General features: G+C 51.5%; 1 pseudogene; it reads left to right on the top strand.

Annotated features, from left to right (window-relative positions):
* Positions 1–2,246: 2,246 nt before the first annotated feature.
* LOC134413722 (cell division cycle protein 20 homolog) lies at positions 2,247–7,446 on the top strand (annotated as a pseudogene).
* Positions 7,447–8,635: the final 1,189 nt, after the last annotated feature.

Raw genomic sequence — 8,635 nt, 5'->3', positions numbered from 1 at the left:
GGGAGCCTTGCCAGATCTGGGCCCTGCTGTGTGGGAGGCTCCCTGTGTGCCACCAGCAGCTGGGGCCTCAGCCACCTCCTCTTTCCACAGTTCCACCTCTGGAGAAGAGTTGTAAGACAGTGGCTGCACATCACACCCAAACAGAAGGAGCAGCTCCTCCAGCAGTTAGAAGGGCCTGGGTAGCCCTGTCAAGAGTTCTGAGAAGAAGACTCCAGAACAGCCATCGACAAGGAAATCTCCTATTCTCCTGGAGATCCCACGGCCACCTCCTCTCCTCATGTATATCCCCAAGCTACTTTCATTTCTTTTTTGATCCTCCTGTGTTCCTTCCCGACTAGTTCTATAGACCCCAGGAGCAGCCCAGCACCATCCAGCCTCTCCTGAGCCCAACATGTCCCTTCCTCTGCCCCTGAGCCCCCTGGCCCTGCCATCTAAACAACACTGAAGTTAACCCTGCTCTCTGCCATGCCAGGTGATGGCCCTTTCTTTTGTTGCACTAAAGGGAAGGTGCCATCACCCCAGTGTTTGGGTGGCAGCAGCAGCAAAGCCCAGCCGGCAGCAGCACTGGCTGAGCTCCATGGCCAGGAGCAGCCGTGGATGCCCACGGTGTGGGCAGGCAGGAGCCAGGCAGGGGCTGCTGTGACCAGAGGCAGGGTCCCCAGGGCTGGGGGAGCCCAGGGGGCAGGCATCAGCATGGGGCTCCTGAGAAAAAGCAACCCCATTTTCTTAATTTTTCACTTTTAAATATTAGAAATTTGTAGAAATATTTTAAAATCGTTTTCTGTAGAGACACACCTCCAAATATTTCTTCCCAATTCCTAAAGCAGTTAAAGATTTTTCTAAGTAGCTTTAGAATCCAAAAAAAAGACCTCATTTTGTCTTCACTTTTCAATTTTAGAAATATTTAGAAATATCTCTTGTAGAGAGAAATCCCCATATGTTTCATTCCTTTTTCCACAACACATCTGTATTTTTGAAACTGGTTTTAGTGTTCTGGAAAATATTTTCCCCTCATACAATAAAAAACAAAATTGCATTTGAGTGGTAATCTTTATTCTAGAAAGAAGTAAGAGCCCTTCAGCCAGCCAGCCTGCTGCAGAGGGTCTTTTCCTGCAGGAGCTTTGTACCTAGTCACAACCAATATACATAAAACCTTTTCCCAGATATTTCCTGGGATTTTTGACAAGCTCACGTCTTAGTTTTCTCAGACAAACTTTGAGCACAGTGGGAATCTCTTCAACTTACCATCTTTGTTTGCTTCTGGTGGAACTCCCTCAGTTCTAGAGCAGGGCCTTCTCTCAGCTTGCTGCTGGCCCCGGGCTCTCCTCCCGGCCTGCTGGGCTTTGTTGGGTGGCACAGCCTGTGCCAAGGGGCGGCAAGGTGCCTGCAGGCCCCAGCTCTGGGGGAAATGGAGAACGTCCTGCCTGCATCCACCGTGCTGTCAGCTCAGCAGTGCAGCACAGCACGGGCTGACATTCCCCATTGCTCCCACAGGTGCAGCTGGAACCACAGCACATGTTCCTGATGCCCAGAAGGGCCTTGGAAGGGGTTTCTGTCAGGGAACAGGCTGCTGGCTGGGGTTCCCAGCAGGCCTGCTTATTTTGGAGCTGATCTTCATCTTATGCTCTGTCCGAATTTGGACTTACTTGAAGAGAAGACAGTGAGTGTTTAGTTCACCTTTCCCTCAAACAGCTTCTTTTGAAAGTCTACTGTACATAGGAAACATTGCCAGTGAGGCTGCAGTGTAGGTGTGGCCAGTCCATGATTGTCCAAAGAACTCTGCTGAGGGTTCTGCTGCTGCCCAGAGCTTTCACTGGCCTCCTAATTGCTGGGCCTTGTCCTGGGGGGCCCGCTGGGGCTGCAGCCAGTGCTGGCTCCCACTGAGGCTGCCTGGACAAGAGCAGCCCCTGGGGCATAGGGCAGAGGCAAAGCACGGTGGGGAGGAGAAAGAGCAGGGACGAGATTGCCCTTGAAAGGCAGGGGAAGGGAGAATGTCGCTTATCGGAGGAAGCCCCAAAGAGCGGCTGGAAGAGGTGCCGGCTGATCAAGGACCCACGAGGAGCAGAGGGAGGGCGTATCGACTGATGGAGTGTCTCGAGGACCGGCTGGGGAGAGTGGGGGTGTGCGTTGGTAGGGAGGAGCGGCCGGAGCGCTTGCATGGTCCGGTGGTGGGGAGGCCGGCGGGGCTGTCGGAGCAGGCTCAGCCCGACCGGTGGGCACGGCTAACCCCGCCCGCCCGCAGGACCATGGCGCAGTTCCTGTTGGAGGCGGACCTGCACGGGCTGCTGAAGCTGGACACGCTGATCCCGACCGCGCCGCCTGCGCGATGGCAGCGCAAGGCCAAGGAGAGCGGCCCCGGGCCCAGCCCCGTCGGCGTGTCGCCCATGAAGCCGGCCAATCGCTCCCACAGCTCCAGCAAGACGCCATCCAAGACACCCGGTGAGCGCCGGCCACCAGCGGCAGAAGTTGAGTGCGGGAGCCTTGCCCAGGCTGCTTGTCCGTAGCCACGGGGCTCTGGGCTCCCTGCCACGCTGCCCTACCGGCTGCTGCTCAGGCAGGAGGAGGTGGGCTGTGCTCCTGACAGCCACCCACCTCCTTGCCAGCATGAGGGGCAGAGCTCTGAGCACTGGGGCTGGCGAGCTGCTGTTCGCCCAGCTGAGCCTTGCTGGCACACAGCTGTATGCTAGGATGAGTGTGGGCGGGACTGTCAGCTGACAGCTTTACATCCTGTGAGCGTTTCTGTATCTTCCCCTTATCTCTGGACTCTGGAATTGTTGCACTAGACCCAAGTGCACACAGTCCCTAACCAACTTGGTGGCAGGGAGGAAAATATAAGTTAGTTGTGACTGGGTGGCATGAGACCTCAGAGTCCTACTTGTCTGGTGGGTGTGATGTGGAAGAGTTTTGGGTTTACTCCCGTGAAAGCTCTAATACAGGCTGTTAAATAGCTGTAAGACAATATTTTCATATGTGAATGCAGGTAAATCTTGATCCAAAATTCAAAGCACCCCCAAAAAGGCTGGGGGGGATTGCTACATTCCCAACCGCAGCACTATGCAGATGGAGATGGCAAATTTCCTCCTAACCAAAGCGAATGACCCTGCTGAGGATTCCCCTACCAAGAAGGTGAGCATGTTGCTAAGTTACAATTACTTCAATAACTGCTACTCCTTCCTGCCCCTTTACAGAGCAGTGAACAATAGGTTCTATCAAGTGGGCACACGGGACTGACAAGTCCCAACCATCACTACTTGCAGCTCTGGGATTCAGGAGCCTAGGATGCGATTGAAGCTGTAGAGACTGCCATGCACTCTAAGCCCATGCTGCTTCTGGAAGCAAAATTTAGCTTTTGACTAATGAGGTGTTAAAATGTAGCAGGCAACAAAAACACAAAGCTGTAAGCCTATGCAAAGTGAAACTACTGTTGGTAGCTATTCTAGGACAATGTCTCCACCGGGAACACTTCTGGAATGTTTCACACTGTGTTCTGAAATCTGTTTATGAAGCATTTGGTTGCTTTGTGGCTGTGGCTTTTCCCACTGGCAATGACACTGAATTTGCCATTGTGTGAAAATGTGAGCAGGACAATATATGAAAGTCTGAGGAAAAATTGCTTTGACCTGCCTCTGTGTGACTGACCCTTGCAGCACAGGCAAACATCTTCAGATTCTAAGAGAAGGGGACTTAGGTGTCTGTTTAAATTGCAGTGTGGGAATTGTTTTAAATGCATTACACTGAGGGTGATTTGTCTCTGTAGGAGCAACAGAAAGCCCGGGCAGTGCATCTGAATGGTTTTGATGTAGAAGAGGCAAAGATCCTCCACCTCAGTGGAAAACTAGAGAATGCTCCAGAAGGTATGATACAGAGTCTGTGTGAGCTGAATCAGCAGCAGAACAGCAACACAGAGGCTCTGTGTGTGGTCACAGGAGAAATCAACTGGTTTCTGGGAGCTATACAGGCTGGAGTCTCCTTTCTTAAGGTTCCTGAGGTCGAGGGAGGGCATAACAGTTACAGTGAATTTATTTAGGAGAGGTGCTATGACTGCCAGTTGGTCACCTGTTACAGGGCTTGCAAGGGTCTTCAGGGTGGAGAGAGAGACGAGAATCTTGACCTCATGTTCAGAAGGCTTGATTTATTATTTTATGATATATATTACATTGTTACTATACTAAAAGAAATAGAAGGAAAGTTCTCAGAAGCTAGCTAAGCTAAGAATAGAAAAAGAATGAATAAACAAAGGGCTGTGTCTCAGCAGAGGGTGAGACCCAGCTCTGCTGTGAGTGGTCAGTAAATCCAAACATCCACCCGAGACCAATCACACATCCACCTGTTGCATTCCCCAGCAGCAGATAACACCATTGTTTACCTTTTGTTGCTGAGGCCACAGCTTCTCAGAAGGGGGAAAAATCCTAAAGAAAGGATTTTTATGAAAAGATGACGGTGACATTTCACCTATACTGCAGGTTCCAAACCTTCATGAAGTCTGTAAGCGCATCAAACCCTCTGCTGTGCACTTTCTAGCTTAAACTGCAACTAAATATAATGGGATTCAAAAACCCAAGTGTTTGTCAAACTTGTTTCCATGAATGAGGAAATTGTAGCTCACCCCTGTTCAGCAGTTCATACTGCCAGTGATTTTAGTGCACTGCAGGCTTGTGAGTGTTTCTCTTACGACTTCATTTTCACTCCAAGGGATTCCTAGGTGGGTGAGCAGCACTCAGCTGGGAGGAAACTAACTCAGATTAACAAACCTGTTCCCCTGCACACAGGCTGTCAGAATAACCTGAAAATGCTCTACAGTCAGAAAATGGCACCTGGATCCAGCAGGAAGAATAGCAGAAATATTCCCTCAAAGCCAGAACGGGTCTTGGATGCACCAGAGATGTTCAACGACTACTGTAAGTAGGCTACAGGGTCGAGTGCTGGGCATCCAGAACATTTTCCACTGGATTGCTGTTCCTAGGACAGTGTAACTGGGCTATCTGTATTATTTTGTGTACCCAGGCTAGCACAGACCCCTTCTGGAGTGTCCCTGTGTGGCCTTACAGGGACAGTGGTCTAGGGCACTGTGTAGGTGCCTTGGAGCAGGGTACCTGGCCCCAGCAGCTGGGCATAGTGACACTCAGAAGGCTTCCCCTCACCTGTACGTGTGTGTGTGCACATGTGCACCCACACCTGCTGCAGCAGCACGGGTGAAGGGCAGGGCTCTCTAGCCAAGCATGGTGTGACCTGCATTGCTCTTTCAAATTGTAGATCTGAATCTCATAGACTGGAGCTCCCAGAACTTCCTGGCAGTGGCTCTGGATGACACTGTTTATCTGTGGAATCACGCTACTAGGGAGAAAATCCCCCTGCCGCAGATGGAGCATCCAGATGTTTACATTTCCTCTGTGTCATGGATTAAAGATGGAGACTACCTTGCTGTTGGCACAAGTAGTGCTGAGGTTCAGGTGAATGCAAGAGTAAAACTAGAGGTGTTTTCAAGGGATTGACAGAACTGGGGACAAAACCTTGGCTGGCAGAGGAAGGATGCCATGCACCTGACTTGTCTTCCCTGGTGTGGGGTGGAACTGCCCAGTGTGCAAGGCAGGGTTTGGTTGGGGGGTTTTCTGATAAGTAGCGTTACCTTCTGTGCTACAGTCATGAGATACACATTTTCTCTGTTCCCTTACTAAGTAAGCTGAATGCCAGAGCCTGTGCAGTGAGGTTCCCAGGGCATAGAAACAGGATTGGGTTTCTTCTGAAGAAATTTTTGCTTTGCCTCTCCAGCTATGGGACGTTGAGCAGCTGAAACATCTCCGAACCATGACCAGCCATTGTGCCTGTGTGGGAACCCTCAGCTGGAACAGCTGCATCCTCTCCAGGTAAAGCAGTGGGTCAAGGGCAGTTACCAGTTGTTGCAAACTCCTATCCCTCAATCTATGTGTGGCATGGGTTAGGGATGGCAGAGAGAAGTTTGTCCTGGCTTGGGATTCTTACTCAGCCTTATCTGTTGGGGCTGTGAGGAGAAGGCCTCTTTCCTGTCTTGCAATTTGTGCTGAAGTTGTAAAGAGCTTGTGTGGGTGTTTCACTCACACCAACAGACCTGTGTTGCTGGTAACACTGGTTGAAACCCAGTGGCAGGTATAGCAGTCTTGCAACAACAAAAATGGATTTGGGTGAAAATGTGCAGCCTGACCCTGCAAGCTTTCTCTTCTCTCTGCAGTGGTGCACGGACTGGGCACATCCATCACCACGATGTCTGAGTGGCTGAGCATCACGTGGCCACCCTTGCTGGCCACACACAGGAGGTGTGCGGACTCAAATGGTCTCTGGATGGCCACTACCTGGCCAGTGATGGCAATGACAGTCTGGCAAATGTCTGGCCATGCACCCAATGTGGGGGTGGAGACTTTTCTCCTGTACAGACCTTCACTCAGCACCAGGGTGCTGTCAAGGTGAGCACAGAGCTGCCACGGGCGGATATGTGTGTGCAAGGCAGGCATGCAGCACTGGCTGGGTGCAGGTTGTCTCTTGTATGTTTTAAAATGAACTCTCCTCTCTCAGGCTGTGGCGTGGTGCCCATGGCTGATGAATGTTCCAGCCACTGGAGGTGGCGCTAGTGACAGACATATCCGCATCTGGAACGTGTGCTCTGGCGCCCACCTCAGTGCTGTTGATACCCTTTCCCAGGTGAGAGATGAACATCAGCTTGGAGACAAACACCTTCTGGCAGCACACCTCCACAGAGCTGCTGGCTCCTCAGGCCCAGAGGCACAGGGAAGGAGGGGGACAATGCTTGCCTCCAAGTGGTGAGCATCAGCACAAGCACCTTGTCTCACCTGTGTTACTGCCTCTTTGCAGGTCTCTTCTATCCTATGGTCAACAAACTACAAGGAGCTCATTTCAGGCCATGGCTTTGCACAGAATCAGCTGGTCATATGGAAGTATCCAACAATGACCAGCGTTGCAGAGCTGCAAGGTAGGTGGACAGGGCCTGGGTGGGGGGGCTGTCAGAGGTTGAAGACAGCTGCACTCCTTGGTTGGAGCCTGCAGCATCACTGATACAGGACAGTATCTGGGGCCAAGCTGCTAGGAGTAAGGCATGCCCACGGGGCTGTGGAAGAGATAGCATTGATCCAAGTGTATGCTTGGGGTCTGAAATCATGCTGCCACAGCCACTGGGGAGACAGCTATGCAAGCTTGCAGGGCTCATGGGAACATACAGGAGTAAATGTGCATGTGCTGATCAGCTCAGCCCTGATTGCACATTCCTTCTCCTCCTCAGGTCATACTGATAGAATCTTGAACCTGACCATGAGGCCTGATGGTACAGCAGTGGCCTCAGCAGCTGCTGATGAAACAGTGCGGATCTGCCGCTGTTTTGAGATGGACCCCATAAAGAAGAAGAAGAAAGAGAAGGCAAACAGAGCCAAAAGCAGTATTCTTCACCAGAGCGTCCGCTGAGAGCACGGGATTGTTGTGGGGAGGGGGATATTTGGTTTACACACTGTCCAGTATTTTAAATGTTAATGAACTGCTTAACTTGACTTTTTCTTAATGGAGTCGGATGGAAGAAAAAGCCATGGCTCCTAAACCCAAGTCCTTCTCCCTAAGGCTGGGGATCTGGGCAAGGAGTGGAGACCTAGGAATTAAGGGCCAGTTTAGAGGCCCCTGAGCTTAGCACAGCCTAGCAGAAGGATGCTGTGCAAGGGCTGTACTTCTGTTTCTGTCCCAGCTAAGATAGATATGTCACCTGCCCCATCTAGATGCTGACTACAAGCACAGCAGCTCCACCACAGGCTCAACTGAAAGCACAGCATGGCTGTGGCCTCAGTTTGTGTTGTCTTGGCCTGTCTCACAAGCCCAGGGACACCTTCCTATGGCTCTGCAGGCAGATCTCAGTTTGTCTTGTTAGCTACAGGCAGCCATCACTGCCTGCCTATGGTGCTGGAGTAGAATAGCTATTGGAAAAAAAAAGGAGGGAGGGAAATATAGAGCAACAGCTGTAATCACCCCAAAGGCTGGAAAGGGGCTGGCTCTGGCATAAAGCCTGATGCAAAACAAAAGGTTGGCTTACACTGCCACAGCCAGCCTGGATGTCATGCAAGAGCCATGCAAAGCACCACCAACCCTGTGCTCAGCCTTCAGTCACGTATTCCTCCAACAACTCTGATCTCCCTTCCCCTCCTGCTGACAGGAGGCCCTGGTGCCTCACTGAGGCTTCATGCAGGGGAGCAAGCACCAGGGCTCAGCTGACATTTATTGGAGCTTGACTCCCCTGCACTTGTAAAAATGCCTTTTTTCCAGGCTGAACTGTGCTGGAGCAAGTTGCAGGAAATATATTTGAGCCCTCACCTGACCAACAACCAGCTCAGCCATGATGCTTTGCACGGTGGAGCTGCAGTGTCTGAGGCTGTGGGGCTGCACCAGACCCATCAAGCCTTTCCTTCAGCTGCACGAGCATTGCCAGGGGCTGCTGGGGACACTGCACAGCTGATAAGCACCTTGGCCTGTACAAAGCAGCTCCACCAAGCCTGTGCCTCCCATCAGCCCTCAGTGATTAGCTAAGGGTGGATTACTAACTGTTTTCACCTTTCCCTCAGCACAGTACCACACTGTGGCTAGCACCAGCTCTGCCTCCTGCGCCTCACAG

Source organism: Melospiza melodia, unplaced genomic scaffold (genome assembly GCF_035770615.1).
Source record: "Melospiza melodia melodia isolate bMelMel2 unplaced genomic scaffold, bMelMel2.pri scaffold_48, whole genome shotgun sequence".
Classification (NCBI taxonomy): Eukaryota; Metazoa; Chordata; class Aves; order Passeriformes; family Passerellidae; genus Melospiza; species Melospiza melodia.
The sequence above is the reverse complement of the archived record's forward strand: the minus strand, read 5'-3'. Positions and strand labels throughout refer to the sequence as shown.